Raw genomic sequence first — 26314 nt, 5'->3', positions numbered from 1 at the left:
TCCACTTACCTGCTCAAACACGTCAGATAAGGCCATTAGAGACTGAAGAGTGACTGAAACCCCATCATAAACACTGATGAAGCTCAGGAGGAGAGAGAGATGAGCGAAAGCTGTCCGCTAAACAAGTGTGAAAGAAACCGAACCCCGTCGAGAACGAGAGAACGAGACCCAAACCAGTCACTCAGAAGTCAGGCGGAAGTGGAAAACTGTGCGGAGACCTTCAGACAAAACAAAGAGCTTCCTGAAATCTGCCTCCTGTTCACAAACGCTCGACTGAACCCAGTGATCTGCTTCAGCGCTACAACAACAACAGCCAAACGACACCTATCTGCTTTTGTGCACTGTGTAGCAAAAAACATTTATATTAAATAAACTATATTTATTTATAATATTATAACAAATTTTGATTAATAAAAAAAAAAAATCATGCAAGCATTTATTTAATTGCACTCTAAAATAATTTTCTTCAAAATTATCATTATTGTAATGAAAGAAGTGTAATGTGGAAAATATTATAATAATATAACAAATAATTATTACAACCTTTAATAGTAATTTAAAAATATTTTAAAATATATTTTACATTAAAAATAAAAATGTTATATGATCAAAATAAAAAAACTATTATATAATTATAATAGTAATTATAAATATATATTATTATTATTATATTTGTATAAATCTTATAATATGCATAATTCTTATTATAAATATTGAATTGTATTTTTAAAATTATTTTATTTTATATAAACATACATCACAGTATAATCAGAATGATAATTTAGAAACAAACTCAAAAGTAAAGTGTACAGATTTGTCATTGCATTGAGAATATTATCATGATTACTTTTGGCAATAAATCTGATAACCATGAATTCACATGCTGACAGTAAACAATCTTTCTGGAAGATCACCAAAACTCAATTCAAGATGCTTGTGTGTGTGTGTGTGTGTGTGTGTGTGTGTAGGCAGCAGCGTCACACACAGCATTGTGGGTCACTTTTGGTTTGAGTAAAGGACACAGTTTGATCAGAGGAGATCTGCTGACATCTAGTGCTCACATGCAGAACTTCTACAGATCACAGCAAACACTCAAGACTTTTATAAGAAGTTATAAAAATGTAGAAATTATTCAAATTAACACAAATTCAATTTTATTTTCTAGAAGGTTTTCCGATATAATCGGCTGCCCCTGTCTGTTCACCAGAGGGCAGTGTCCAGCTGTGACTCATGCTGTGGTCAGTTTGACCCGTGTGACGGTCAGCAGGCCTCGTGACTCCGTGACCTCGAGTCAGCGCACAGGAAACACAAACACCACGGTTTGTGCAAGAGCATTGTGTAAAAGCATTGAGTCATGAATGTTCGCTGTGTTTTACAATAACACAATGTGCTTAGTATGCATGGGACACTCGGACAATCAGCTCAAATGTGCAGTGAGGTGATGTATCCCACAATGCAATGCACTTAACTTCCCCTTCCATTTCTAGCGTGACGAGTGATCAAAGAGCAACGTTGCTTTTCTCATTAATTTAACCAATAGAGACGTTTAAGAAGTCTTGAACAAAGAAACACAAAGTATAACATTTTGATAAATATATGCAGAATATTACATTCATTTTATTATTATCTTCCTTATTTAATATTTGAATAAATGTCATTAAAACAAGGTTTTATTATAGCTACAATTTAAATATTTGTATTTCGTTAAAAAGATGCAAAAGATGTACATTTTAAATGATTGTATTAGTACTGTCAAACGATTAATAAAAGTTTTGTACATAATATATGAGTGTATACTGTGTATATTTATTATTTATATATAAATACAAACACATGCATGTATATATTTAAGAAAAATGTTGTTTATATATTAAATATATTTATATATAATATTAAATATAATAATATAAATATATAGAAACGTAAATATTTTCAAAATATAAATAAAAATTAAAGCTGCAAGCAGCAATGAACGGGCCCTCGCACCCGGCTCACCGCAATCGTGTGGCTTTAGTAAAAAGGTGAAGGTGAGAAATATGCATTTCAATTCGTAAATATAAGTGGAATATGTCAAAGTCATTTATATGTGGCAATTTTCCTGTTGCCAATAGGTGGCGCTATCATTATAATGGAATATTGGCCTTCAGATGTGTTCAGGCCAGGAGTCTTATCGAACATGTGAAGTTTGGGGAATATCGAACATTTCATGCCTGAGTTACAACAACTTCTTTTCCTATGGCGAGACATCAAATTTTGTCATGGCGCCATGGACACGCCCTTTAATAAAATCTAAAGATCTCCACAATTTAACATTGCAGAGACCTTTAGATTAGAATAACCAAAAATAAAATGTTGATGTCATAAAATTTATTGGAGTAGTTCCTTGCAGTGTAAAACATGACACTTCCTGTTGCCAGCAGGTGGCGCTATGACTATGACTGAATATGGGCATGTAGATCTGTTTAGGGCAGAAGTCTTATCTAACATGTGATGTTTGAGGCAGATTGGACATTGTATGTCTGAGTAACAGCAACTTCCTTTTTCATGGCGAAACATCAAAATTTGTCAGGCCGCCATGGACACGCCCTTTAACGAAACCTCAAGATCTTCGCAATTTAACATCGCAAAGGGCTTAAGATTACACTGACCAAGTTTGGTGTTGATCTGAATAAATCTCTAGGAGGAGTTCGTTAAAGTACAACCCCTGAAAATGGCAAAAACAACACCAATTTTGGAAGGAAAATTCAAAATAACCAACTTCCTGTTGGGATTCGGATTTCGTACCAAGAGACTTTTTTTTAGATATTGGTGTGTTACATATGTGTACCGATTTTCGTACATGTACGTGACACGTAGCTCGAGGCGCACTCCATTGAAAGTGTATAGGTGGCGCTATCGAGCCATTTTGCCACACCCAATGGAATATTGGCCTCCAGATGTGTGCAGGTCAGTACTCTTATCAAACATGTGAAGTTTGGGCAAGATCTGATATTTTATGCCTGAGTTACAACAACTTCTACTCCCATGGCGAGACATCGAACTTTGTCACGGCGCCATAGACACGCCCTTAAACGAAAACTCAAGATCTTCACAATTTAACATTGCACAGGCCTTTAGATTAGACTGACCACAAAAAGACATTGATGTCATAAAATTTCTAGGAGTAGTTCTTCGCAGCATAAAATATGACACTTCCTGTTGCCAATAGGTGGCGCTATGACTATAACTGAATATGGTCATGTCAAACTGTTCAGGTCAGGAGTCTAATCAAACATGTGAAGTTTGGGGCAGATTGGTCATTGTATGTCTGAGTTATAGCAACTTCCTGTTTCATGGCGAATCATCGAAATTCGCCAGGCCGCCACAAACAGGCCCTTCAACGAAAACTCAAAAGCTTCGCAATTTAACATCGCAAAGGCCTTTAGATTATGCATACCAAATTTGGTGTTGATCTGAATGAATCTCTAGGAGGAGTTCGTTCAAATACAACGCGTGGAAATGACAAAAATGACACAAAATTTGCTCATAATATTAGAAATAACCGACTTCCTGTTGGGTTTCGGATTTTGCTCCAAGAGACTTTTTTGTAGGTATTGGAGAGTTACATGTGTACACCGATTTTCATACATGTACATGAAACGTAGCTCGAGGCGCACACCGTTGAACGTGTATAGGTGGCGCTGTTGAGCCATTTTGCCACACCCACTTCTGAAACCCATTTCATACGTAAATTTTCGCCAGTTCGGAGGTGTGTGCAAAGTTTCATGACTTTTCGAGCATGTTTAGGCCCTCAAAAATGCGATTCATTTTGGAGAAGAAGAATAATAATAATAATTAAAGCTGCAAGCAGCGATGAACGGGCCCTCGCACCCGGGCTCACCGCAATCGTGTGGCTTTAGTAAAAAGGTGAAGGTGAGAAATATGCATTTCAAATCGTTAATATAAGTGGAATATGTCAAAGTCACTTATATGTGCCAATTTTCCTGTTGCCAATAGGTGGCGCTATCATTATAATGGAATATTGGCCTTCAGATGTGTTCAGGCTAGGAGCCTTATCGAACATGTGAAGTTTGGGGAAAATCGAACATTCCAAGCCTGAGTTACAACAACTTCTCTTGCTGTGGCGAGACATCAAATTTTGTCATGGCGCCATGGACACGCCCTTTAACAAAAATCTAAAGATCTCCACAATTTAACATTGCAAAGACCTTTAGATTAGACTGAGCAAAATAAAATGTTGATGTCATAAAATTTCTTGGAGTAGTTCTTTGCAGTGTAAAACACGACACTTCCTGTTGCCAGCAGGTGGCGCTATGACTATAACTGAATATTGGCATGTAGATCTGTTCAGGTCAAGAGTCTTATCCAACATGTGAAGTTTGGGGCAGATTGGACATTGTATGTCTGAGTTACAGCAACTTCCTTTTTCATGGCGAAACATCGAAATTTGTCAGGCCGCCATGGACACGCCCTTTAACGAAACCTCAAGATCTTCGCAATTTAACATCGCAAAGGGCTTAAAATTACACTGACCAAGTTTGGTGTTGATCTGAATAAATCTCTAGGAGGAGTTCGTTAAAGTACAACCCCTGAAAATGGCAAAAACAACACCAATTTTGCAGGGAAAATTCTAAATAACCGACTTCCTGTTGGGATTTGGATTTCGTACCAAGAGACTTTTTTGTAGATATTGGTGAGTTACATGTGTGTACCAATTTTTGTACATGTACGTGAAACATAGCTCGAGGCACACTCTGTTGAAAGTGTATAGGTGGCGCTATCGAGCCATTCTGCCACACCCGGTGGAATATTGGCCTGCAGATCTATTCAGGTCAGGACTCTTATCACACATGTGAAGTTTGGGGAGGATCGGACATCTTATGCCTGAGTTATAACATCTTTTATTCGCATGGCGAGACATCGAACTTCGTCGCGGCGCCATGAACAAGCCTTTTAACGAAAACTCAAGATCTTCACAACTGAACATCGCACAGGCCTTTAGATTAGACTGACCACAAAAAAGACATTGATGTCATAAAATTTCTAGGAGTAGTTCGTCGCAGCGTAAAATATGTCACTTCCTGTTGCCAATAGGTGGCGCTATGACTATAACTGAATATGGGCATGTCAATCTGTTCAGGTTCGGAGTCTCATCAAACATGTGAAGTTTGGGGCAGATTGGTCATTGTATGTGTGAGTTATAGCAACTTCATTTTTCATGGCGAATCATCGAAATTCGCCAGGGCGCCACGGACACGCCCTTCAACGAAAAGTCAGGATCTTCGCAATTTAACATCGCAAAGGCCTTTAGATTAGGCATACCAAATTTGGTGTTGATTTGAAGAACTCTCTAGGAGGAGTTCGTTAAAATACAACACATGGAAATGACCAAAATTACACAAAATATGCTCATAATATTAAAAATAACCGACTTCCTGTTGGGTTTAGAATTTCGCTCCAAGAGTCTTTTTTGTAGGTATTGGTGTGTTACATATGTGTGCCAATTTTCGTGCATGTACGTGAAACATAGCTGGAAGGCTGTTGATTTTCTTGGTATAGGTGGCGCTGTCGAGCCATTTTGCCACACCCTCTTCTGAATCCTATATCAGACGAAAATTTTCACCAGGTTTGACGAGTGTGCAAAGTTTCATGACTTTTTGAGCATGTTAAAGCCCTCAAAAATGCGATTCATTCGGGAGAAGAAGAAGAAGAAGAAGAATAATAATAATAAACAAAGCAGATACAAGAGGGTCCTCACACCATCGGTGCTCGGGCCCTAATTAAAGCTGCAAGCAGCGATGAACGGGCCCTCGCACCCGGCTCACCGCAATCGTGTGGCTTTAGTAAAAAGGTGAAGGTGAGAAATATGCATTTCAATTCGTAAATATAAGTGGAATATGTCAAAGTCATTTATATGTGGCAATTTTCCTGTTGCCAATAGGTGGCGCTATCATTATAATGGAATATTGGCCTTCAGATGTGTTCAGGCCAGGAGTCTTATCGAACATGTGAAGTTTGGGGAATATCGAACATTCCAAGCCTGAGTTACAACAACTTCTTTTCCTATGGCGAGACATCAAATTTTGTCATGGCGCCATGGACACGCCCTTTAATAAAATCTAAAGATCTCCACAATTTAACATTGCAAAGACCTTTAGATTAGAATGACCAAAAATAAAATGTTGATGTCATAAAATTTATTGGAGTAGTTCCTTGCAGTGTAAAACATGACACTTCCTGTTGCCAGCAGGTGGCGCTATGACTATGACTGAATATGGGCATGTAGATCTGTTTAGGGCAGAAGTCTTATCTAACATGTGATGTTTGAGGCAGATTGGACATTGTATGTCTGAGTAACAGCAACTTCCTTTTTCATGGCGAAACATCAAAATTTGTCAGGCCGCCATGGACACGCCCTTTAACGAAACCTCAAGATCTTCGCAAATTAACATCGCAAAGGGCTTAAGATTACACTGACCAAGTTTGGTGTTGATCTGAATAAATCTCTAGGAGGAGTTCGTTAAAGTACAACCCCTGAAAATGGCAAAAACAACACCAATTTTGGAAGGAAAATTCAAAATAACCAACTTCCTGTTGGGATTCGGATTTCGTACCAAGAGACTTTTTTTTAGATATTGGTGTGTTACATATGTGTACCGATTTTCGTACATGTACGTGACACGTAGCTCGAGGCGCACTCCATTGAAAGTGTATAGGTGGCGCTATTGAGCCGTTTTGCCACACCCAATGGAATATTGGCCTCCAGATGTGTGCAGGTCAGTACTCTTATCAAACATGTGAAGTTTGGGCAAGATCTGATATTTTATGCCTGAGTTACAACAACTTCTACTCCCATGGCGAGACATCGAACTTTGTCACGGCGCCATGGACACGCCCTTAAACGAAAACTCAAGATCTTCACAATTTAACATTGCACAGGCCTTTAGATTAGACTGACCACAAAAATACATTGATGTCATAAAATTTCTAGGAGTAGTTCTTCGCAGCATAAAATATGACTTTTCCTGTTGCCAATAGGTGGCGCTATGACTATAAGTGAATATGGTCATGTCAAACTGTTCAGGTGAGGAGTTTAATCAAACATGTGAAGTTTGGGGCATATTGGTCATTGTATGTCTGAGTTATAGCAACTTCCTGTTTCATGGCGAATCATCGAAATTCGCCAGGCCGCCACACACAGGCCCTTCAACGAAAACTCAAAAGCTTCGCAATTTAACATCGCAAAGGCCTTTAGATTATGCATACCAAATTTGGTGTTGATCTGAATGAATCTCTAGGAGGAGTTCGTTCAAATACAACGCGTGGAAATGACAAAAATGACACAAAATTTGCTCATAATATTAGAAATAACCGACTTCCTGTTGGGTTTCGGATTTTGCTCCAAGAGACTTTTTTGTAGGTATTGGAGAGTTACATGTGTACACCGATTTTCATACATGTACATGAAACGTAGCTCGAGGCGCACACCGTTGAACGTGTATAGGTGGCGCTGTTGAGCCATTTTGCCACACCCACTTCTGAAACCCATGTCATACGTAAATTTTCGCCAGTTCGGAGGTGTGTGCAAAGTTTCATGACTTTTCGAGCATGTTTAGGCCCTCAAAAATGCGATTCATTTTGGAGAAGAATAATAATAATAATAATAATAATAATAATAATAATAATAATAATAATAATAAACGGAGCAATTCCAAGAGGGTCCTCACACCATCGGTGCTCGGGCCCTAATAATAATAATAATAATTAAAGCTGCAAGCAGCGATGAACGGGCCCTCGCACCCGGGCTCACCAACAGCGAGTGGCTTTAGTAAATAGGTGAACGTTGAGAAAAATGTATTTAAACTCATAAATATAAGAAGAATATATCAAAGTTTACTCCATATATGTGCCAATATTCCTCTTGCCAGCAGGTGGCGCTTTCACTATAATGGAATATTGGCCTTCAGATGTGTTTAAGGCAGGATTCTTATCGAACATGTGAAGTTTGGGGAAGATTGAACATTTTATGCCTGAGTTACAACAACTTCTCTTGCTGTGGCGAGACATCAAAAGTTGTCATGACGCCATGGACATGCCCTTTAACAAAAACTCAAGATATCCACAAGTTAACATTGCACAGGCCTTTAGATTAGACTGACTACAAAAAATACATTAATCTCAAAAAAATTCTAGGAGTAGTTTGTCACAGCATACAACATGTCACTTCCTGTTGCCAGCAGGTGGCGCTATGACTATAACTGAATATGGGCATGTAGATCTGTTAAGGGCAGAAGTCTTATCTAACATGTGAAGTTTGGGGCAGATTGGACATTGTAAGTCTGAGTAACAGCAACTTCCTTTTTCATGGTGAAACATCGAATTTTGTCAGGCCACCATGGACATGCCCTTTAACGAAACCTCAAAATCTTCGCAATTTAACATCGCAAACGCCTTTAGATTTAACTGACCAAGTTTGGTGTTGATCTGAATATACCTCTAGGAGTAGTTTGTTAAAGTACAACCCCTGAAAATGGCAAAAACAATGCCAATTTTGCAGAGAAAATTCTAAATAACCGACTTCCTGATGGGATTCGGATTTCGTAACATGGGACTTTTTTGTAGGTATTGGTGTGTTACATGTGTGTACCGATTTTTGTACATGTACGTGAAAAATAGCTCGAGGCGCACTCCATTGAATGTGCATATGCACTCCGTTGAAAGTTTATAGGTGGCGCTATCGAGCCATTTTGCCACACCCAATGGAATATTGGCCTTCAGATCTGTTCAGGCCATGACCCTTATCACACATGTGAAGTTTGGACAAGATCGGACACTTTATGCCTGAGTTATAACATCTTTTATTCCCATGACGAGACATCGAACTTCGTCACGGTGCCATGGACACGCCTTTTAACAAAAACTCAAGATCTTCACAACTAAACATCACACAGGTCTTTAGATTAGACTGACCACAAAAAAGACATTGATGTCATAACATTTCTAGAAATAGTCTGTCACAGTGTAAAATATGTCACTTCCTGTTGCCAATAGGTGGCGCTATGACTATTACTGAATATGGGCATGTAGATCTGTTCAGGTCAAGAGTCTTATCCAACATGTGAAGTTTGGGGCAGATTGGACATTGTATGTCTGAGTTACAGCAACTTCCTTTTTCATGGCGAAACATCGAAATTTGTCAGGCCGCCATGGACACGCCCTTTAACGAAACCTCAAGTCCTTCGCAATTTAACATCGCAAATGGCGTTAGATTACACTGACCAAGTTTGGTGTTGATCTGAATAAATCTCTAGGAGGAGTTCGTTAAAGTACAACCCCTGAAAATGGCAAAAACAATGCCAATTTTGCAGGGAAAATTCAAAATAACCAACTTCCTGTTGGGATTCGGATTTCGTACCAAGAGACTTTTTTGTAGATATTGGTGAGTTACATGTGTGTACCAATTTTTGTACATGTACGTGAAACATAGCTCGAGGCACACTCCGTTGAAAGTGTATAGGTGGCGCTATCGAGCCATTCTGCCACACCCGGTGGAATATTGGCCTTCAGATCTGTTCAGGTCAGGACTCTTATCACACATGTGAAGTTTGGGGAAGATCGGACATTTTATGCCTGAGTTATAACATCTTTTATTCACATGGCGAGACATCATACTTCGCCATGGTGCCGTGGACACGCCTTTTAACGAAAACTCAAGATCTTCACAACTGAACATCGCACAGGCCTTTAGATTAGACTGACCACAAAAAAGACATTGATGTCAAAAAATTTCTAGGAGTAGTTCGTCACAGCGTAAAATATGACACTTCCTGTTGCCAATAGGTGGCGCTATGACTATAAGTGAATATGGTCATGTCAAACTGTTCAGGTCAGGAGTCTAATCAAACATGTGAAGTTTGGGGCAGATTGGTCATTGTATGTCTGAGTTATAGCAACTTCCTGTTTCATGGCGAATCATCGAAATTCGCCAGGCCGCCACAAACAGGCCCTTCAACGAAAACTCAAAAGCTTCGCAATTTAACATCGCAAAGGCCTTTAGATTATGCATACCAAATTTGGTGTTGATCTGAATGAATCTCTAGGAGGAGTTCGTTCAAATACAACGCGTGGAAATGACAAAAATGACACAAAATTTGCTCATAATATTAGAAATAACCGACTTCCTGTTGGGTTTCGGATTTTGCTCCAAGAGACTTTTTTGTAGGTATTGGAGAGTTACATGTGTACACCGATTTTCATACATGTACATGAAACGTAGCTCGAGGCGCACACCGTTGAACGTGTATAGGTGGCGCTGTTGAGCCATTTTGCCACACCCACTTTTGAAACCCATGTCATACGTAAATTTTCGCCAGTTCGGAGGTGTGTGCAAAGTTTCATGACTTTTCGAGCATGTTTAGGCCCTCAAAAATGCGATTCATTTTGGAGAAGAAGAATAATAATAATAATAATAATAATAATAATAATAATAATAATAATAATAAACGGAGCAATTCCAAGAGGGTCCTCACACCATCGGTGCTCGGGCCCTAATAATAATAATAATAATAATAATAATAAACGGAGCAATTCCAAGAGGGTCCTCACACCATCGGTGCTCGGGCCCTAAAAATAAAAATAAATATATACATAATAAATATAGAAAGTACACACTCATATATTATATAAACAAAAACTTATTTTGGATGTGATTAATCGTGATTAATCATTTGACAGCACTAGATTGTATATAAAATTTAAATGTTCAATGTTGTCACAAATGTTCACAGAAAAAAAGCTAAATTTATTTATAAAGTATTAATAGTTACTTTTTTTAAGTTAATGGTTTAAATGATTAAAATCGGCTATATGAAAACAGAAAAAAATTCAGCATGCATACTGTGCACACTATGTAGTACACATACTAAACACTGCAGCTGTTGTAAATACAGTACACTACACCAGACAGATAAAGTGTGTCCTGTACCTGAATGTGGGCGGGCTTCCAGATGACGTGCTCATGGGACTCGCAGTCGTGCTGCAGGACACCCGAAGAGGTGGAACGGGGGGCATGTACGGGACATCTCTGGGCTCTTTAGACACGCCCACCGTGTAGCTCTTAGGAGGAAGAGGAGGAATCCCCGCTTCTACCTGAGCGGGAGAGGAACACTGTTCATACAGGTGGAAGCACTCCGATGAGGAGGAGGATGAAGAGGGAGACACAGGAGACGGTTTCCTCTCGCTCGTCTGGTGCTGCTGCGCCGGCCCTTTAAGAGACAGGTGTTCTGGGCGTGGCCTCGGAGTTGGGATAGGCTTGGATCGGCCGGCAGGTGTGGGCGCTTCCTTTTGTTCGGGGATGCTGATAGGCTCAGGAGCGCTCGCCATTGTTACCGCCCCGGGTGTGAAGGGAACAGGGGGTCGATTGGGCATGACCCGAGGCGGTATGGGAGGTCGACGTCTACCTGCGTCGCTGTTCTCCGTCGTCCCCTCGTCTGCAGTCTTTCTGAATTTGGTTCTTTTTTGGGCGACGGGCCTCTCCTCCACATGCTCCTCGTCCTCCTCCATCCCCCCCGCCGAGGGGAGGAGCTTGTGCAAGCTGCCGAGGATCCGCTTCCTGTGGCCGGGCAGAGCCACGCCCATCTGCTGCAGCTGGGCGGAGCTTAGATCATGACACTCCCACAGCGTTCCAAGCCCCGCCTCCTGGAAGACGGAGCAGTACTGGTCGAGCCGCAGGGCGTTCAGCCACTCAGCCACAGACAGGGAACTCTCCGGCCGGATGAAGGACATGACCGGAACGCCGCGAATGCTGCAGGACTGCTTTTCTACGCAACGAGGTCAGGGAACCATCGCCGGAACAGTACGTCTATAAGGAAAGAGAGAGAGAGAGAGATCAGAATTTATAAAGACTTCACTACATATTCAGCATTTACTGTACAACACCAGAGTGTCTCCATCTCTGGCCGAAACTGAACCTAAGGCATGAAACTCCCTGTCACTGTTCCTCATATTTACATCACATGTGGGCGAGAGAAACAGAGCTCCTGGAGAAGAAGAACTTCAAACTTCTTTCTGTAGATAGATTTATCATGATTTCACTGAGTGTCTAATGTTTAACACTGTTATATGCTTGAACTGTTTTATATCTATAGATTTTAGTCGTGATGATTTGAGAAGGTTTAACTGATCAAACTTTAATTGACTGGCCGCTTGGTCGTTTCTTAAAAAAACTAAAACTTATATTTAACAAACAAAAAAATGCTCCAAACGTTTTTCTAAAATCAACTTAATAAAAAATATTTTTTTTAGCTCAGTGAAGCACTTTAAGAAACAACGCTTTTTCAGGAAGTTATCTTTCTTGTAGAATTGTGCTTTAAATAGAGAACTTTATGTTGACCAGACTGTTAGTTAATCATTTAGGCTACTAGTCAATATTGCCTGTATGTACAGTGATTATAAAAAAACTTGTTTTTTCTTTTATTTAATACATATTTACTATCACAAATGAATGCATGAATCTAGATTGTAACAGATTAATTAAACAGTTTTATTATGTTGCAGCACCTAATAAAGTTCCTGGCCAGTCGCCAACTAAAAAAAAACATTATATTTCTGCAGGTATATGAATGGTTTTTTAAATACTTTTTAAAACCAAGTATATGAAGTCCTGTTTCATGAGAAAATGATCAAAACAGATGTTATGATTACAAACAAAAACAAATACAATATGTGCTAAAGGCCTCAGAAAAAAGAAAATAATTAATTTAATGCAAAAACAAGTTTTCATTCCCCATTGACACATAGATATTACAGATATCAAACAAACTTTGTCTAAAAAAAACAAAAACAAGACTTCATATATATCCATTTTGCTTCTCAAGAAAATGTCTTGATTTAAGGATGTTTAGTTATTTTTTTTGTACTGGAAAACAAAACACAAAATATTATTTATTTTTATTTAATTTTTTGTTTATTTATTTATTTTTTTTTAAAAAAAATTTTTAATTTAAATTTTAATTTAAATTTTAATTTATTTATTTATTTAAATTTTTTTTCATGCAACATTTAATGCCATTACCAAATACATTTCTGCTCCGACTTGAGAACTTTTTACAGAACTTTTTCAGACCCTGTAAAAGCTATTTTTCAATCCAATATGGCCTCCGTCCCATTTGGACCCTCCACACGTATTTATCTTACATTAAATATGACTTATTCTGCAGCGAAACACACTAATATCAATGCCCACATCACTACAACACCATCATTTCAGAAAAAGCTCATTTCCTGCATGCAACTTCCTGTTCCTGCACAGATAAGATTGAATTATTAGACCATGTCTTCATAAACATGGTCTCTAAATGTTTGATGTTAGACTTCTGTGTTACTGATTATAGTCTAATGAAGCTGTGCTGGAACGAGTGACCCACTCATGTTCCTATCGCAGGACGAGCGCTGGACTCCTCACCATCACAAAACACCATTCACACACATGAAAACAGAAGCAGCTCATGCCCCCTCCAATGCTTTTCTGTTTAACAGCAGTTCCTCAAACGCTGTGATGATTAATTCATCATCTGTCAGGTACAGCACACGTTCACTGATGCTCTTTTACTCCAAACACTCGTTTGATGGTGCAACACTGAAATATTCACAGCAAGTGTGTGTCTCTTTATCCTACGGTAGGTGCAACTTAAAAATGCTGAGACATGAAGCTAGTTCTGAGCTGTTATACAGACCTGATGAATCACAATCAGGCATTTCAGAAAGCCTTCTGTAGGATCATCACATGACCGACTTCCAGATCAACAGACGTTTCATAAAAAGGAGATTTACATGAAACACTCAAAAATTATTTTCGGCAAAAGGCACTTCCTTCTCCTTATGATATAATTAGCTTGAATCAGGAACTATAATAAGATCTTCAGCACATATCATACTGAACTCAAGACCATGTGTTTGGGTGAAGCTCTGAGGGTCTTTACAGGTTTAATAATCACATTTATTCCAAAAACAATAATTAAAAGCAGTTCCAGCGACTCAAACTGGGTATCACACACATAAACAACAATAAAACTGTGTTTTAGTTGCTTCCTCATTTAAAAGTATAATTTTACCAGGAAGAGCATGTGTTAAATACAAACACTTTAAAGTGTGAAATGGGCTGGGTGTGTGTGAAGTGGGTAAAACAGCTTTTCAATGAGAGAAAGTACAAAGACATGAGATATTCTCTAACATTCAGTACACACACACACACACACACACACAGGCGTAATGGTTTTCTACTGTACAGACTGTCGTGACGGGCTGTGGGTTGAGAACCACTGGTCTTAGCACATATCTTTAGCGAAGCGTCACGGAGTCCAGGCAAAAGTCCAGATATCACCAGATGACAGGTTTTCACCCTGTTAAACTGTGAAAGGGACTTCTCAACAATGAACAGGGTAATACAAACTTTTGACAATAGGATATGCTGCTTTTATCTATATGTTGAGCTATCACAATTAACAGCTAAAGCATTTGCAGGTCAAGACAAACATCTGCATCTTGCAGCACACATGCGGATCTCAATAAATGACTGGAAATGTTCTTCCAGAAGCCCAGAAAGATACACTGCAGTGACAAAAGCTGCACACTTTGTGATTAAATTACATGTTTAATGGACAGTTCAAATAATTGTTCAGTTATTCACTGCTGCCATTAAAGAAACAAATTAACACTACAACATAATTAATGCATATGAAAACTGTTTATAATAATCTTTAAAAAATTCTAGTTGGTTGTGCTACGGCTGTTTCAAAACCTAGTAAGCTGCCTAGATAGACAGCATCTGAGCATCACTGAAAGAGAAAATGTCAGTATATCATTGAGATTTGAGATTAAATAAACTGCTTAAGTATTGTAGACCTTGTAGTATTAATTTTTACATTCAGTTACACATTGTCGGATAAAAACAAGAAACTCTCTGGTGAAAACATTAAGTGGCTGCTAGATTTTGAAATCCACCACACACAGCGACCGGTGGACAAATAAGTTAATTTCCATCCCTGACACATACACTCACACGCACACACTCAAACACACACACACACACACACTCACACAAACACGCACAAACTCAAACACACACACACACACACACACACAGACACACACACACACACACACACACACACACACACACACTCACACAAACACGCACAAACTCAAACACACACACACACACTCACTCAAACACGCACACACTCAAACACACACACACACTCACATATGCCTTCACACTCGCAATGTAGAGGGTTGCGCACACACACACACACACACACTCAAACACACACACTCACACATGCATTCATACTCGCACACACTCGCACGCGTGCACACATATAACAGGTCTTAAATTTTGGCGTGGGATTACGGGAATTGCACATAATTCTACTGATTCCCACAGTTTCTGTGCTTGTAACGCGGGGAATTCCTGCAAATCATTCAGTGTGAAAGACTGAGGAGTGTATCGTTTACACCTGCTTCTGAATCTTACCTCTCCATTCAGTACTTGCATGCTCTCTGTGAGACCTCCTTCTGTGAGCCCACACCCAAAACACACGCACATAGAGCACATCTGAGAACACACGACTACACGCTTAAGTTGTGTTGCACCTCTTTGAGTGTAAACGACCAAATACATACAAAATTATGTCAAAATGCCTGTCTTGACGAGTATTCACGTAAACAGTGGATTTCTACTAAACAGAAGAGTAACAACACGTATAACAGTTAGATCTCTGCTTGGAGTCTTAAAGAGACAGCAACCAAAATAAACCTGCTGCTTATTAATACACTGAAGACTAACCAGAGTTATTTAAAATTAAACAGATGATTCCGTTTCTGTGGTATTACTGTACCTAAATATTACTTTTATAACTACCTGACAAACACAGCTAATTTCAGTTCCATTGTGTCACTGCTTGATATTTATCTATTCTTATTTTATTACCGTCTTTTTTAGTTAAAATAAATTAAATTCAGAGTTTGAAATTAAAGTTCTTTTTAAGTATCTTCGTCACAATACAAATATGAATAAACAACATAAACTGCATATACTGGGTGAAGAAACATTTCGGTTGGATGATTGTAGTTTAAAAATATGTCTAAAAATACCCTAACTCCCCCCTTAAATTAACTTTGACTTTGTGCTTCTTTGGGACGGCACAATCAAGCGACGTTCACTTGCAGAACACAAGCTTCTAGAGGCACATGAGTCTGAAGTAACAAATGTAGGTAAATGGGTGCAGAGCCAGTGGTAGTTTTGTAGACAAACATCAATGCCTTGAATTTTATGCGAGCAGCTATTGGAAGCCAGTGCACATTGATAAACAGAGGTGTGACGTGTATTCTTTTTTGGCTCATTAAACATTTATCTTGCTGCCGCGTTCTGGATTAATTGTAAAGGTTTGATTGCAGGTCTTAACAGCCAATTCTGAGAGAGCATTGCAATAGTCCAGCCACAGAACAAGAGCTTGAACAAGGAGTTGTGCAGCATGATCCGAAAGAAAGGGCTTGATCTTCTTGATGTTGAATAAAGCAAATCTGCAGGATCGAACAGTTTTCGCAATGTGGTCTGAGAAAGTCAGCTGATCATCAATCATAACTCCAAGGCTTCTAGCTGTTTTTGAAGGAGTTATGGTTGAAGTGCCTAACTTGATGGTGAAATTGTGATGAATCAATGGGTTTGCTGGAATCACAAGCAGTTCTGTCTTGGCAAGGTTGAGTTGAAGGTGATGGTCCATCATCCAGGAAGAAATGTCTGTTAGACAAGCTGAGATGCGAGTAGCTACCGTCGGATCATCAGGAAGGAATGAGAGGTAGAGTTGAGTGTCATCAGCATAGCAGTGGTATGAAAAGCCATGTTTCTGAATGACAGAACCTAATGATGCCATGTAGACAGAGAAGAGAAGTGGTCCAAGAACTGAGCCCTGAGGCACCCCAGTAGTTAGATGTTGAGACTTGGACACCTCACCTCTCCAAGATACTTTGAAGGATATATCTGATAGGTAAGACTCAAACCATTGAAGTGTGGTTCCTGAGATGCCTTTCGCCAGTAGCGTTGATAGGAGGATCTGGTGATTAACTGTGTCAAAAGCAGCGGACAGATCAAGCAGTATAATTACTGAAGATCTGGATTCTGCTCTTGCCAGTCTTAGCGCTTCAACAACTGAGAGCAAGGCCGTCTCAGCTGAATGTCCTCTTCTGAAGCAAGATTCAGATTCAGATTGAGTCTTGAGATCTCGACTGTATTGTTTGCGATTGTGATAGCTGAATAAATGCACTTACTCGACCGCTGATATTTGAGTAGAGAAACATAGACTATGGTCATTTGGAATTACTATTATTCAATTTCATAATATTGACAGAGAGAGTGCAAAAGACTTTGGTATACATTTATATATATATATTTATATATATTAGAAATCTCTGTGTGCTTCAGCAACTAGCTCCACATCTGAGAGGGTTTTTAGTGTCAGTGGGAACAGTTTCATGCCACAGAGCTTCTCTTAAAACCGCAGACAGTTGACAGACTTGTGTTCTTAGACTTGTGTTGACATAATGCACTTTCTGTACTTGTTTTGGACTGCTTCAGTGACATATAGGCCTACATGTGGTCATTTTATAAAAAGCACTAAGTGATCACTTATTCTAGATTTATTTTAACTGCTTAAATTACCTGTTTAATCTGAATTGTTTTTGTTGTTGTATTTTTAATGGGCAAAAAAAAACCATGTTTTTTTATTATTTGAATAAAAAAATTACACTCTTACATCTTGTTTAGACACTGTTTGCCCCTTATCTTCCAGGCCAGCCAGTAACACTCTTCTGCCCCTTGGTTATCTGATGTTCTACTCCAACACCGTTCTAAGGTTAGAGCTTCTGAAAGGGTGTGGCGCAAGTCCAAAAATACTACTGAACTTATTGTGTATCAGTCACTCCTATCTTATTTCTCTGGTAATGTCTCCTCTGCTAAAATGACACACTATCATAACAAAATTAACAATTCATCTAACTCTCGCATGCTTTTTAAAACATTTCCCTCACTTCTCTGTCCTCCTCCTGCTTCATCTCTAATAGCTGACGACTTTGCAACATTTTTCATTAATAGAACTAAACACATTAGTGCACAATTTTCCACACCACAATCGTTCAAGCTCATATCACCAGCAAACTTACACTCATTTACATCCTTCTCTTCACTCTCTGAAGCAGAAGTCTCAAAACTCATTATTTCTAATCACCCTACTACTTGCTCGCTTGATCCTATTCCATCTCATCTCCTTCAAGCCATTTCTCCTGCACTCACCTGCACTCACTCACATCATCAACACTTCCCTCATCATTTAGACAGGCACGTATAACTCCACTACTTAAGAAACCCAACCTCAACCCATCTCTTTTAGAGAACTACAGACCAGTTTCCCTTCTTCCTTTCATTGCAAAAATACTTGAACGAGCTGTGTTCAACCAAGTCTCTACATTTCTCACACTCAACAATCTCCTTGACAGCAACCAATCTGGCTTCAGACGGCCTTGCTCTCAGTTGTTGAAGCTGTAAGACTGGCAAGAGCAGAATCCAGATCTTCAGTAATTATCCGGCTTGATCTGTCCGCTGCTTTTGACACAGTTAACCTCCAGATCCTCCTATCAACGCTACTGGCGAAAGGCATCTCAGGAACCACACTTCAATGGTTTGAGTCTTACCTATCAGATAGGTCCTTCAAAGTATCTTGGAGAGGTGAGGTGTCCAAGTCTCAACATCTAACTACTGGGGTGCCTCAGGGCTCAGTTCTTGGACCACTTCTCTTCTCTGTCTACATGGCATCATTAGGTTCTGTCATTCAGAAACATGGCTTTTCATACCACTGCTATGCTGATGACACTCAACTCTACCTCTCATTCCTTCCTGATGATCCGACGGTAGCTACTCGCATCTCAGCTTGTCTAACAGACATTTCTTCCTGGATGATGGACCATCACCTTCAACTCAACCTTGCCAAGACAGAACTGCTTGTGATTCCAGCAAACCCATCGTTTCATCACAATTTCACCATCAAGTTAGGCACATCAAACATAACTCCTTCAAAAACAGCTAGAAGCCTTGGAGTTATGATTGATGATCAGCTGACTTTCTCAGACCACATTGCTAAAACTGTCCAATCCTGCAGATTTGCTTTATTCAACATCAAGAAGATCAAGCCCTTTCTTTCGGATCATGCTGCACAACTCCTTGTTCAAGCTCTTGTTCTGTGGCTGGACTATTGCAATGCTCTCTCAGAATTGGCTGGAAGACCTGCAATCAAACCTTTACAATTAATCCAGAACACAGCAACAAGATAAATGTTTAATGAGCCAAAAAGAATACACGTCACACCTCTGTTTATCAATGTGCACTGGCTTCCAATAGCTGCTCGCATAAAATTCAAGGCATTGATGTTTGCCTACAAAACTACCACTGGCTCTGCACCCATTTACCTACATTTGTTACTTCAGACTCATGTGCCTCTAGAAGCTTGCGTTCTGCAAGTGAACGTCGCTTGATTGTGCCGTCCCAAAGAAGCACAAAGTCACTTTTACTAACTTTTAAATTAAATGTTCCTCCTGGTGGAATGAACTCCCCAACTCAATCCGAGTCCTTAGCCATCTTCAAGAATCGGCTTAAAACACATCTCTTCCATCTTTATTTGACCCTCTAACTTTAACACTCACTATTCTAATTCTATTCTTTAAAAAAATCTAACTACCTTTCTAATCTTTTTCTATTCTATTTTTTTTCATTTACTATGCAATTATATATATGTGTGTGTATGTGTAAAGACCTCTAACTAGCTTGCTCTATTCTTTTATTTTTTTATTCTATCTGTTTTCTTTTTATTTATTATATTATTTAAAATCCCATGCTACGTGTACTGTGTTAACCTAACTGAGACTTGTTATAGCACTTATATATCATTGCTCTTTTTGTTGTTTTTGATTGCTTCCACTGTCTTCATCTGTAAGTCACTTTGGATAAAAGCGTCTGCTAAATGAATAAATGTAAATGTAAATGTAAGACAGAACAAAGACCGACTGAACAACGCTTTCATTAGATCCTAAACTCCAGCTTGTTAGTGTTTTCAGATCAACAAGAACAAGATCTTCTCCACATTCTCTTTTTCCGCAATATTTTGAAAGAATATCGCAGTAGCGCTGCATCTTAGGGCTACGCCGATCGTTAAAGCGCATCTGGTCAGTAAAGCCGGTTCTCTAATCAGCGGTAAATTCCCTCAGGTGTGTGATTTCACATAGAGCAGCTGTTACTACACAGAGCCATTGTTAACTGAGAAGATGCGCAAATCCACGTTCATTTTCAGCGTTTATTTGCGCATCTTCTCTATATATAAAAAAAAAAATAGAGACAAATATCGGCCCGATATATCGGTGGACCTCTACACAGCAATACTATGAACATGAAAACACACAAAAGAGCAGCTCATCCGAGCATGAATCGGATCCAAAGCGTCCCAAACCTCCCGTGAGACTGTGAGCACTGCATCAGAGAACAGCGAGTGTGGATGAGTCAGATTTGCTGAATCTGTATAGTTTACTTTTAACAGGAAAACCACGAGGAACACAAGACTGAAGCTGCCACTGAACATCCATCTGAACTCTGCTTTACACCACAAGTAACTTGTAAAGTTTAAGGTCATAAAAAGTCTTAAATATCTTATTCTTAAAATGCTAATTAAGACATTTGTTCTCCCATATATAACTAATGTTCATATTAATATGGCTTTTTATTATCTTATATTTCATAAAACTGAATTCTGTATTCTAATAAATTGAATAGTTTTGCTTGTAAATGTCTGATTGCATGGCTTTATTCAGGAAAGCTGTCCCCTGTGTGGTTCACTTGTATTGAACTCGTTTCTGAACAGGTGTTCTCTTTCTAAACTCTCTTCTCATATCTGCCAGAGGGAAAGTGTTAGTGAGAAGCAGTTAGTGAGAAGTGAAACAAGCGGCATGTTTGGGATTGTGAGCTCACGTTAGTGCTGAAGCTCTCAAATCCTCACTAAAGCTGACACACACACACACACACACACACACATTTACGACTCCGTCTCACCCCTCATGCATCTGACTGATCATCATGTTTGTGCAGCTCATGACCTTTGACCTCTGAGTGTCAAACAGTTGAACCGAAGGCATCAGACTCTGTGTGAGTCAAGAGACTGTTCAAAGGAATCATAAATTTAAATTAAATCAATGATTATTTTTTCCAGTATATTTTTTTGTGTTAAAATCCAGTCACGTACTGTGTGTGGAAAATATTACATTTAATATATATATATAAAACTTCTTTAAGTAAATGTTTTCAAAAAAATAAATAATAGGCTTTTACATTGTCAATATACTAAAATTAAACTTTCCTTCTACACAAAGATTTTTATTCTACAGTATATTTTAAAAAGTATCAAATTATGAGAAAAAATTGCAATTAATGTCTTAATTTATGATCTGTAGAAAGCATAATCAAACATAAAAACAATTATGTTAGACATATTTTATTAATACCATTAACTTTGGCAGCCCTAAAAATACCATTGAATATAAACATTCAAAAACTAATAAATGAATAAATAAATATTTCTCATCTGTCGTGACCCCGTGTGAAAATAACTGAGAAAAATTTATATTTTATATATATATATATATATATATATATATATATATATATATATATATAACTAACTGCAATTAATGTCTTGATTTCTGACCAGTCTGTAGAAAGCAGAATGAAATATTATTACATTTACAGAATGTAAACATAAATTGCTAAACATTTAGTTGATATCTGAAGTGAATGTATCCAATTTGACAGACCTAAAAACATAAATATTAAATATGAAAAATAAATTAAATTTCCCAGTTTGAAAACACCTGCCTTTCTAGAAAACATAGGTCAACAGAAGCCGCTGTTGACCTATGCCTGAGAAGAAGCAGCACATGTCCGACATCAGAAACACATTCAATCCAGAACACCACCAGAAATAAAACCGCTCTGTAACGAAAGACTGTCAAACACTTCACAGCTCTACAAAACATTCTGCTCAGAACGACACATTAGACAGAAACAGGATGAAAGCAGCGAACAAGCATCGCAGCTGTGGTTAAAGTCTCACTGACACATGCTTACAAAGTCACACAAACACACACGGTGTGAAGTTATGACCAGCAACAACTCGACAACTCGCTGAAGAGAGACGGATGATGATCTACTCTCAGTTTACACGTGTGTAAGGACGAACTAACACTGCAGAATGCACTCTTACAAACATCATCAACCAGTGCATGACTTCTTCAGGCCATCACAGGCGCAGTGAATGGGTGCCGTCAGAGTGAGAGTCCAAACCGCTGGAGGAAGTGTTATTATGGATTATAGACTCTGTGTGTTTGAGTTAAAGGAACACTCCGCCGTTTTTTGAAATAGGGCTTATTCACATTATTTCCTACATTTAGATAGGTGGGCAAATGCATTTTTGTGTCAGTGCATGCATTGTTTTAGTTTGACTGGGTCGGCGTTAGCTTAGCTTAGCACAATGAATGGAATCCTTTGTTGCCAGCTAGCATGGCCTGAGTAAAAGTGATCAAAATATTAAAAAAAAACCCACCTAATTACTTCTTGTGGCCTGCGTATTCACAACGAGTACAAATAGCGATCCAGATTAACACTAGGCGATTTCCTATGCAGATATTGACTTGGGACTATATTATGGGGAAGCACAGGCGAAGCACTGCTGCTTAGGCGAAGCACTGCTACTTCGGCGCAGAGATATCACGCAACACACGAAATCCCACGACTTCCGTCAACATACCGGCGTGAATAGTAGCTGCCTGGCTATTTTCCTTACAGTACACGAATGGCGACGAACATGGCAGATTTTGAGATAGACTTTTGAGATCTCAGACAGCCAAGAACCAGAACCATACCTATTTGAACCAGAGTTTACAGAAGACGAGCTGCGTGCTTTGGAAATAGAACGACAGGAGGAGGAGGTTGCGATCGTTCAACAGCCTGAGGACGTGAGGATGAGAGCCAACATGAACTGGTGGTGTGAATGTGGGGAAATATGCCAATCTATGCCGACGGAAATAGAGTGTCTGTACTGTAGAGAGTTGGACATGTTTTTGCCATTGATGACCAGGCTCAACACGTCAGATCAAGATGAGCGTGCCCGAAGTTGTGTCACATCTACAGAGGATTTCACGGCGCTGATCCATTCTGCAGTAACGTTACTCGATTTTTTTGTCCGGTGTGACAAAGTGAACTGGAAAAAACGCCCCACGCCGAATGGACCAAATGGACACCTGTCCACAGAGTAAGTGATTATTTTAATCATGACGCATGTATAGATCGACCCATATTATACCTGTATTCACATAGAGTTGATGTTTTCACAGGCAATATAGGTTGGTGGCTTATCGTGTTGTCTCCTCTCTAGTAACGTTAGTTATACTAAAACTCCCGAGTCTAATTCGGTGAGAGAAATATAGCTAGCTAACTTACTTCTCAGTCATTTCATTTTACAGGTTCGTAGTCTAGATAGTAGTCTAGTCTATCCGTAGTCTAGTGCAGTATCTATTTTACATCCGAATAAAAACACAGATTAACATAAGGAAGAGAAATAAAAGACAACTTACATGTGCACTTTGTTCTTCCTGTGCTTTGAAAATAGATGGGACTGCCGTATCTTTCAGACGTAGTACCGTCTTTCTGGGCCCATATTCCATTTTTTCAAAGTAACGTTAGTCCTCTGGTGCAAAATGTTCTTCGCAAACACGATACTGCTTTATTTTGTTGAGAGGCGTTGAACTACAGATCTCCAGAGCTGCTAGCCATTTATTTCTCAGTTCCACATTAGATGGAATTCTGTGAAACATTACATTCGTGTATGTCCTTTGCTTGTTCTCACAACCTTTTGCTATGCAGGTAATAACCATGTTTGCTGTAACTTCTCAAAATAAATCATCCAAAAGCGAAGACACTCGGTGCAGGTCACGCCGGTATGTTCTTCTTATTCTGTTTTTTTTTTTTTTTTTTTTGACGCGTTGGACGCCGGTATGTTGACGGAAGTCGTGGGATTTCATGTGTTGCGTGATATCTCTGCGCCGAAGTAGCAGTGCTTCGCCTAAGCAGCAGTGCTTCGCCTGTGCTTCCCCATAATATAGTCCCAAGTCAATATCTGCATAGGAAATCGCCTAGTGTTAATCTGGATCGCTATTTGTACTCGTTATGAATACGCAGGCCACAAGAAGTAATTAGGTGGGGTTTTTTAAATTTTTTGATCACTTTTACTCAGGCCATGCTATCTGGCAACAAAGGATTCCATTCATTGTGCTAAGCTAAGCTAGCGCCGACCCAGTCAAACTAAAACAATGCATGCACTGACACAAAAATGCATTTGCCCACCTATCTAAATGTAGGAAATAATGTGAATAAGCCCTATTTCAAAAAACGGCGGAGTGTTCCTTTAAAATCATCTTAATGATGGATTTGTTTCAGGTTTTGTCTTCTCCAGATGTTCACTGATGGACTGGAGTGCTGTGGATTATTGTGATGTTTTTATCAGACTCTCATTCTGACGGCACCCATTCACTGCAGAGCATCCATTGATGAGACACTGATGCAGTGCTACATTTCTACAAACCTGATGAAGACACAAACTCATCCTGATCTCAGATGAACTGAGAGTGAACACGTTTTCAGATCAGGTTCAACTATTAATGTTTGAGTCTTTGATATCGTATCCAGTAAATACAGAACACAATTCGGTTGTGGCATATACAAGGATTATTACCCATCAACACTGCTGTCAGTAGGTTTTGGAACTGAAACACAAGAGCTTCTACCACTTCTGTTAATCAGCAAAGGATTTGTGTAATCAGGCCAAGTGTTTCCCATACATAGACTTTAATTGGGCGGGTCGCCCCAGTATATTGACAGCCGCCCGAGTCGCCCGATATATCAAACCAGTGAGAAACACTGAGGCCTTTCTCCAATCATTTATGACCATCATGTCGATCGCTGTCTGTCTCTCATCATGTGCTCCTGCTAGTTTAGTTGCATTTACGAATGTTTTATCAAATGCTGATGTGAAAAATAAAAAAATGAATCAGTAATAAATTCACAGGGAACTGGAAGAGCTGGCAAACATGAAACGCTGAACAACATCAGGCTCCACTGAGCTTCAGTGTTTACAACAAACAAACATCAACCTGATTAACATTCCAGCCTCGTCACAAGACCAGTTAACCCCTCCACACACACACACACACACACACACATCCCTACTATGAGCATCAAATGAATTTAAATCATGCTGTACATGCAGAGCACGAATTAAGTGCAGTATCTCTTTAAGAACTCTATTAGTTGCCCCACAACTCCTGTGAAATATCGTGGTTTAAGACCACATCCCTCAAAAACACACACACACACACACACACAGCATTAACCGGGTAACATTTAAAGAGATAAACATCCCAACACTGATCCACCAGAGAGAGACTGAGATGCAGAAACAGACGGAAAGACAAAGTCAGACTGTTTTATATTGTGTAGCATCTGTTTCCTCACATATATTCCAAGCTTTGGCAATATTGTATCTTTTACAGACATGCCAATAAAGACATTTTTGAATTTGAATTGAACTGACAGACAGAAAAACAACAAAGAGAAGAACTAAAGTAACGTTACTGTCCGACAGTCTTTTCACACGTTTGTCCAAAAGAATTTCTATTTACACAGCGAGAAGTTTTATAATCAATAGTGATTTCTAAGCGGAGGAATATTTCAGAGCGTTACTGAATTGATATGTTATCTGACCATATAAATGTGTTGTTATAAGGCTTGAAAACTCAATTTCTGAAGTATTTTCGTGGCTGTGGAGCGGAGGAGAATCGCGTTCTGAGATTCGCTCGAGTTCGACTCTCATTCCTTAATTTCGCTGTAACGTTAAACTCAAATTATTGACTGAAAAACAGTTGAACAACGCGAGGATAAACTCTCGGACAGTTGCTCTAGTGAAGATGAATGAACTCTGCACTTACAGACGCGTCTGAGGCACAACTTCAGCGGGTTTTGTCGCTCCGGTTGTTGTTGTTCTTCGCGGAGGGTGGTGTGTTTCTCAACGCCAGTTCGCTCCAGATCCCTCTGAAACACTCAGAAAAGTCTGTAAGTAAATTGCGTAGGCGGCGCGTCACATGAGCTGCTGAAACTCCACAGCAAGCGATT

General features: G+C 39.2%; 1 pseudogene; it reads right to left on the bottom strand.

Annotated features, from left to right (window-relative positions):
- Positions 1–26314, bottom strand: part of LOC113058960 (arf-GAP with Rho-GAP domain, ANK repeat and PH domain-containing protein 1-like) — a 46710-nt pseudogene extending 20396 nt beyond the window's left edge.

Source organism: Carassius auratus, chromosome 40 (genome assembly GCF_003368295.1).
Source record: "Carassius auratus strain Wakin chromosome 40, ASM336829v1, whole genome shotgun sequence".
Lineage (NCBI taxonomy): Eukaryota > Metazoa > Chordata > Actinopteri > Cypriniformes > Cyprinidae > Carassius > Carassius auratus.
This window is presented reverse-complemented; position numbering and strand designations above follow the sequence as displayed.